Here is an 8,365-nt window from a genome sequence, read left to right as displayed (position 1 = left end):
ACCTGATGATGAACATCTGTCCTGGAGGGTAACATTACAGCTTGTTTCTACCTGATGCTGAACATCTGTCCTGGAGGGCAACATTACAGCTTGTTTCTCCCTGATGCTGAACATCTGTCCTGGAGGGTAACATTACAGCTTGTTTCTACCTGATGCTGAACATCTGTCCTGGAGGGTAACATTACAGCCCCGTTCACGGCTGCCGGACCCATTGGTCACTTAGACACAAAAGTTTAAGAGTTAAGAGTTCAGGTAGCGTCTGGTCTTGTATTCTGAAACAAAACAACCAGAGGTTTGCCGGTTGCAGCGTTCTCGCAGGATACTGGACCAATGTTACGATTGTGAGGGTTACGAGTCCCAAAGCGTTAGTCATTTTTGTGTATTAAGTTTAAAGTTTCATTAAATAATTGCTTAAAGCATGTAAACAAACTTTGGTAGTTTGTAATATTTATAAATTTCCAAATGGTTCATATTGACTAAAAGATTTTCATTTTTACTGTAGAGTAACTACATACCGGGTCCAAATATCTGATCCATCAACTCCTAGTTACAGGTATCAACCTTAAAAAATAAATCATTACAGCTGTATCATATCATCATCAAAAGGATTAAAAGGAACATAGACTTTATGCAATGATTTCACAAATAATGGAAACATTAAAAACGTGACGGACTTCACATTGTTATGTAATTAAATAATTCACTGAGTTATGGAAAGGGGGTTTTAAATAAGTATACTTCCTTCTACTCATTTTCAGACATGTCTACATTGTCTAATCTTATCGTTTATTGAATGTTTTGCTTATTTAGCTTAGTACATTTTTGGATGTTTTGTTTTGTTTATTATTGATATGTCTGAAATAAATGTATCCATCCATCCATCCATCCATCCATCCATCTATCCATCCAATGAAGTAGAAAACAATATTCAAGAGAATTGAACAATAATGTTTTATATTTAAATCAATGTATACGTTTTAATTTCCATCTCTAGAGTGAAATCTATTTAGTTATAATCTACCAATGACCACGCAGATAATTATTTGCCATGACAATGCCAAACGATGTCTTTTACTTCAGCATTCCTGTACTAAAACTAAAATATTTATTCCTGGGCCAATTAACCCAAATTGGGATAAATGCATCTTAATTGTGGATTTCCCCTTCCTTGTCTTCTGCTGTCCATTCAATAAAAGGCTGAAAAATGCCCAAAAATGAACTAAAGGAAAAGAGACCAAATAACACTCGCAAAACATTCAACATTATACAACAAGTACAAGTGTGAAAATCTAATTATTGGTTTGCTTATTCTCTCTTTTCCTGGAGGGAAAAGGCTTCCACGAGTATTTAAGAAGCCAAACTTTTAGGTAAACTACCAACACACATCAACACTTTCCTCAATTCAAATTCCCTTTAAATAATTGAGTTTTGAAGAAGTCACGTTAACATTTTCACCCAACTGCCATACTTTCAAATGACATCAGACAACCTATTGATCTCGCATGGAACCTATTTCCACACGCTACAACAAAAAGCTCCTATATCAATCTAATTATTTCATAACAGTGGCTCCTACATATCTTTACTGTGGATATTCTAAACTAAAAGTATGAAATTACAAGCCGCTAATTTCTTCAAAAGACGACCAATTATGAATCAAAGAGAGCCCAGCAGATGCTGGCATTGATCAACACACACACACACACACACACACACACACACACACACACACACACACAGGTTCGGTAGCAGACCCTTTCATAGCGTCACATATTAGTCACATAAAGTTTACACTGCCTAATCTATTACCCTCTAAATGGGATTTTAATTGAATTGGCGTCAAAAACGACAAACAATGACGCCTCTGTTGCAATTAATAAAATCACAGTGCGGAATCTATGAGGCTTGATATGAACCTCCATTCAAATCAAGTTCATTAATGTAAATGCAAGCCATTCAAAGAGGCTCCCAATTTTTCAATCGCACCCCCACCGCCCCGGCTTGATGGTTTGATTTTTGAAATGAAGGCCCGACAACAGAGAAAGAGGGGGAGATCAGATGGCTCGGTTTTGTTCTGATGAAGATGAAAAGACGATGACACCTTTATTTTGCAGCATTATGGATAGAGTTGCCAAGTTAATGTAAGACTGAGTATTAAAGATGCTTAGAGACGGAAAAAATACCCATAAATATAGAAAATATTTGGATGAAAACCTAAAAAAAAAAGTATTCTTACAAAATACCACATTACAGATGATCAGTAATAAACTCGAGAGAGCTGAACAAGCAGGCATGTCTATCAATATTGAGAAAGACCATTACTCTTTTTTACAAAGCGGTTACACTGTGTGTGTGTGTTTTTTTATTTTTAAATGAGAGCCTTCTGCTACTAGTGGCTGAGTAAATACAATGAGGTGATTAAAAGGGGGGAATGCTTTAAGCGCGGCGCTAATTAAATGGGTATGCTAATGCTGTCATACTTAGCAGATGGAAGAAGAATTACTTAAGTGTAATGCACATGTTATGGTATTTTCGACATGACATGGAGGCTCTCGTGGGATCGCTTGCTGCCGTCACGTCATGTTTCTCACTCACGCACACACAAACACACACACACACACACACACACACACACACACACACACACACACACACACACACCATCTAGCCTGCAAACTTGCAAGTGTGTGACTGTAGCCACTCATATGCATACAGTGACACACACACACACACACACACTACAGATTGAAATCGTATGTGTCATTTCAGAGTGCTGTCAGTTATTTTGGTGAGAGGAAGTCACAGAAACTTGAGAAAGACAAGTAGAGAGGAATATTTGACGTGAAATGGGAATACAGACTTTCTGGCACATTTTATCACAGATTGAAGTTTTAGTTGTTCAAACATTTCTATAAACCAGAGCTGCTGGAGAGACAGAAATAATCCGATTGGCTGACTGAAACTCGAGTGAGTGGGGCCAAGACAACCGTGTCTGCCGTCCATCACGATTTAAAACGGTATTTCGAGGGCGCCCGAGTTGCTCAGTCGGTAGAGTGGGCATCCATATATAGAGGCTTACTCCTCGACGCAGCAGGTCCAGGTTCGACTTTGACCTGCGGCCCTTTGCTGCATGTCATTTTTTTAAGTCATGGTATTATGCTCTTTTATGGCCAAAGGTTCCGGACCTCAGACCTGGTATAAAAGTACGATTTGGACCTTTGAGTGATACGTTTTGCATTGTAAAAGGTATTCATGTTATTTTGTCCACACGGTGCACGTTGTTTACATCTAGTAGCAGTGTGTGTAAAGCTTTCTGAACTTGGTTGATGATAACTTCAGTGAAAAGAAGTCTGGCTACAGATGAGTTATCATCTTATTAAAAGCAGGTGTCATTCCTTTTTTGCACATGATGTGCAGTCCCTCCATAATACTTCACACGGAAACACACACTGAGTAGGACCAACGTGACGGAGAACAAAGCTCCCAGTCTTGAAAAAAGAATCAATTGAAAGCTCCCCAAATGGTCGGGGAGAGCTGGGAGCCCATCAGTCTACTTTCAGTCCAAACTCCGAACGCCTTCATTATCGCCGTTCCCTGCCCAGAGACCAGTCCAGTTAGCCCGCCACCATCACTGCTCATCTACTATATTTGCATGTTTCCCTAATTATGATCCGTGTTTATTCCCTGAAAGACCAACTTCCAACAGAGATGGCAGGTTTGTGTAATCAAAAGTCTTACTCTCGGGGCTCCCGAAATGCAACCGCCTGGAAAGGAAAATTGAATATTTTGGACGCTCATCTGGGGAGACACCATTAGCCTCAAAGTGTTCTGACACATTTGTTTGTTCCTGGAGCTTTTCTGAGCGGCTGAGGTCAGAGGAAAACCACAGAGATATGCAAAAGGTAGGATCCTTTTTGCATGTGAAATAAATACTTATGCAGCCATTAAGAAAACACGGGGTGAAGAAATACAGTCAAAGCGCAAATGACCAGAGGAAATACAACTTACACTATTAACACCGCAGGAAGTCTGCAATTTCCCTTGAGACAGACCAATGCATGCCTTTTTGGGAAATAAAAAAAAAAAAGATTTCCAGTCAAACATCTTAACAACCCACAGGGTCAAAATGCAGGCCACAGCATTTAGGACGCCACTGAGAAAAAGTTCTTCTATACTTCTATTAAACCAAGCGCTTTTTGTTGTTGCCATGAAGATCAAATTGGATCAACAATGTTTTAGTCAGCATAAAACGCTTTGACACTAATATCAAAAAAGCTATTTCGTTTAGCATTTTCAGGTCCATGATTTTTTCTTCTTCCGAGCACAGACATTGTGACAGTCTTGTACAGAGACAATGGGCTCAACTGAAACCTTTTGCCATCAAATGAATATCACACATTAAAGATATCAAACAGTTCATGCAAATAGGAGAGTGTTATTTATTTTATTGTTTTTGCTTGGAAAACTGTCAAGTCTGGCTCTGCCGTCAAAATTGAACTGTCCACTGTCCATCAAAAGGCGGAGTAGAAAAAACAAGTACCAGGCTGTACTTTCTCTTCCTCTGAAGTCAGCGCGTATAGTAGGGGTATGATTCTTAATTCATCCTGTCAGTGTTTTTTATCAATATCACAATGCGTCACCTCTTTCATTTTATATATTGCTACACATGGTTTTCATTAACAAATTGGAACATGCCTAGAACTATACCTAAACCCTTTATTCAAAGAGTTGATGAACTTCGAAGTTTGTCAGTGAACACAGAAGGAAAGAGCCGACATATTGACACTTGTCAACGCAGCTATTTAAGATTTTGTAGCTCTATTTAAATAGGTATTATTCTTCCCACGGATGGTCAAATTTAGACAATATGAGCATTTTACTTGACAACAATCACAGAGGACAGATTGTCTCAACCAAAAAACTTTGCCATCAAATTGAACATCACAGGCTGATGAGATCAAACAGTGGATGACAATCTGAGGGTGGATCTTTTCTTTAAACTGACAAACTCTGGGTGTGCACTTTGTCACGGGCGTTCTCTCCCACACGCAGCGGAATAAAAGACAAAACAACATGAATCAGAGACGGGGAGCCTCCAGGGCTGTGTTTTTTATATCATGCTCACATTGCAAGTGCAACATGGAACAGAGGCTTAACACGTTGAGATCAGCAGTCTGCCTCTATGTCAGAGGATCAAACGAGCACACAAGGTGAGGGAACTCCAGTCGGTCTGGATTTCCCCCTGCAGAATAGCCTGCGGCACCAAAAAAAGGAGGAAGAAAAAGCCCTCACAAATCGAGGGGGCGATAGAAGGCTGAAAGGCACATTAAAAAAATGTCACGTTTTGAACCATTTGGAAGGGAACTTAACCAAATATGAGTGCGGCGTAATGTTCCTTTAAGCTGTCATTTAAACTCATACCTATCATCAGTCGTGGCCTTAGCGTGCACGGGGGTACTGATGATCCAACGAGGAGCGCACAGTTGATTAACTGCGCCCCATCCATGCGTTGCTTTCTCTATTTCTGTCAGGCCTAATGGCATTAGATCAGTAATTATAAGATTATTCACAGTTCACGCGGGCCTCACTGTTAACTTTTGAGATATGAGACCATTATCTCCTTCTAATCTCTTTTTCTCTGAATTACGGCGCAGATTCATATCGCTGCTTTGACGGCTCGTATGTCGCGGCCGTCCTTTAAAACTGGCACACTGTGTCTTTGTTCAGGTTCCTTTCACGGCTTTTGATCACAGACAACTCTCTTTTCTGGAGCAGCTTTTGAAAAAAAAGGGGTTAAAAAGTGATAAAGAGAAGATGTTTACCGGCAGACACGCAGCTGGATCAGGACTTCGGCTTCTTATGGTAAATCTACACATTTATGGTGTTCACTGTTAACTCGACTGCATGAAGTGAACTGTAAGCAACAGTTACAGCTCCGAGTAAGGGCTTCTGTCCTTCAGGTGGCTCAGATCGTAGTTTTGCAGTGTGTATACGGACACACATAGGAGTAGATTTCTGGGGGGTTGCAGGGGATATGTCACGTCCAATATTTAGAATAGATATCTCTTTCTCCGAGAAATTAAGCCGCCTTCAAATGTCGAGATCAGACGGAAAACAGTAACTGACCTCCTTAGAAATCATCCCATAATGTTAGACACATCCGAGTCTGTCAACAGCAAAATAAGTACTTTTGAGGATGTAAATACAAGCTGCACAGTCATTTACATAAAACCATAGGAAATTAAACAAAGTTATTCTTTAAGATCACTTCCTTTAAGCCGAGCCTCCACCGCTTAGCCTCCGCCTCTCTTCCATCGACACATCACCGGAGAGGCAGATGCCTCAGCCTACCCGGTAATTAAAGAACCGGCGAGGAGCCGTCACAGCGGGGAAGGGCGGAGTGTCGCTCCCCGAGGTAAAGCAGAGCCACCACCCAAAGACGAGGAGGAAGAGATGGAGGAGGAAGCGGCAGCTAAGGGGAGCTAGAAGCTTCCGAGAAATCTAAAAGACCTGTAGACTGCTCAGGTCTCCAGATAATCCGGCCCCTCCCTTCCACTAACAAGCATGAGCAAGGCACTCACGCTCTTTTTCGGGATGCTTACTGTGCAGCATTAGACTGGATTAGGCCTGGGTACCCAATTCAAGAGTTTTTAGGCACTGACCGAACTGCCCCTAAAGTATCGAGAATCAAAAAATGCCTCGTCATTCAAAACTCAATTTCAATAAATCTCAGTAAATCTCATTAGCTTCAGTGAGCCAATCAGCATGCTAATACCAAGATTTAATACTGTTACTTGTTGTGACGACACACAGGTAAAACTCAGACATCTCACAGAGTAGGAGCTGAAAAATAAAGTAAAGGATTCCAGCGTAATGGCTGTTGTAATTTCTTTCTAAAATTGGTATCAAGAAAAGTATCTTTTGCTAGCCCTAGCTTTGAGATTACAATAGTGCACGGGATACGATGTAGAACTGAAGGAGAAAATGTTTTTTGAGCTGAAAGTATAGATACATTTACGTCCTGAAAGCACAAAATCTGTTGCAGAATATTTGCACCTGCCGTCATCTGTGACTTTAGAATAAGCACTATCAATGTTAGAGACGTTACAGCTAGACATGGTCCATATTCCTCATACATATGGTCTTGAATTAAATTTATTTCCAAGCAAATACATGTTTGAATTTGCCTTGTAATCGAATTTGGCAGAAAGCTAAAGCTTGCATTCGGATTAAATGGTTTCCCCTCCAGAACGACCGCCTCACCCACTGCAGTGTCATGACTGGACATCAAGCTATAAAAAGGGATCAGCCCCCACAAGAGGATACAAGTTTTAATATAAATATGTCCAGAGCTCTTTCTGCGGAGCTCGGCAAGCGGATATGTCTCATCTGTACACTGATACAGAGCAATTAAGCAAATTACATTAACAAAAGGGCCGTAGGGCCGATTTGCTAATGGTGTATCTCACAACCTCTGGGCAGACACAGGACTGATTCATATGTAATTTATGGCCTGGAGTGTAACAGGTTCAACAGCATTGTGAGGGGGATAGATAGATGGATAGATGGATGGATAGATAGATCCGTAGACAGATGGACAGACTGACAGAATTCCGCGGGGAGCTTCGGTGGCGTCTGCAGCATATTAAAGGACGACATAATGAGAGCAGGAAGTAAACAGCACTTTGGCCTTGTAAGACTACTCTACCTTGAAGAGAAAGTGTTTACGGCCCAAACAGCTGCAGCTGACTCTCTGTGAGGTTAAACGCCCTCCGAGACAAATAAGCGAAGGCCCTTTTGCGAGTGAGCAGAGGAGGTAAAAGACGAGTGAAGGAAAATCTTTAACAGCTCAATCAGCTCGGAACACATGCGGTATGACAGCGCTGGTTTGTCTAAGGGGCTCGGCTTAATTAGCCTGTGCTTTATTGTTAATGAACTTCATGCAGTTGTTTGCTTGTATAATCAAGGCGAAGAAACAGAACTGCTAGCTAAGGTGCCAAAAATAAGCTGACAAAAGCACGGGGGGGAGGGCCCTCCTCGATTACCCCCCCACCCCACCCGCTCTCAAATGGAAAAGCCAACTGCCTGCTTCATAAAACTCGCTTAGCAAGACACTGAGACAAAATGGACTGTAAAGTTCGTTAGATGGAAATATTAAAAAAGAATTAAGCTAATGGAGATAAAATTAAAAGAAATGAGGCAACAAACACTCGGCACCAAAAATGGCATCACCGTGACAGCTAGGATTTCTAATGACGGACTGCATTTGGGGAAGGAGAAAAAAAATGAAATGGCATCCCGCGCTTGAATTTCTTTGAGGAGTAATGATCCGAGAACGACGCTCACTCCTGGCACTCGTGGGGGA

At 41.2% G+C, this 8,365-nt stretch overlaps 1 long non-coding RNA gene across 1 annotated transcript in view; it reads right to left on the bottom strand.

Annotated features, from left to right (window-relative positions):
* Positions 1-7,184, bottom strand: part of LOC117939566 — a 19,025-nt gene extending 11,841 nt beyond the window's left edge. Inside the window, exon 1 of the long non-coding RNA XR_004655616.1 lies at positions 7,174-7,184. This is a non-coding gene — a long non-coding RNA (uncharacterized LOC117939566). The remainder of the gene's footprint in view (positions 1-7,173) is intronic.
* Positions 7,185-8,365: the final 1,181 nt, after the last annotated feature.

The sequence above is a fragment of the Etheostoma cragini genome, chromosome 24, assembly GCF_013103735.1.
Source record: "Etheostoma cragini isolate CJK2018 chromosome 24, CSU_Ecrag_1.0, whole genome shotgun sequence".
NCBI lineage: Eukaryota > Metazoa > Chordata > Actinopteri > Perciformes > Percidae > Etheostoma > Etheostoma cragini.
This window is presented reverse-complemented; position numbering and strand designations above follow the sequence as displayed.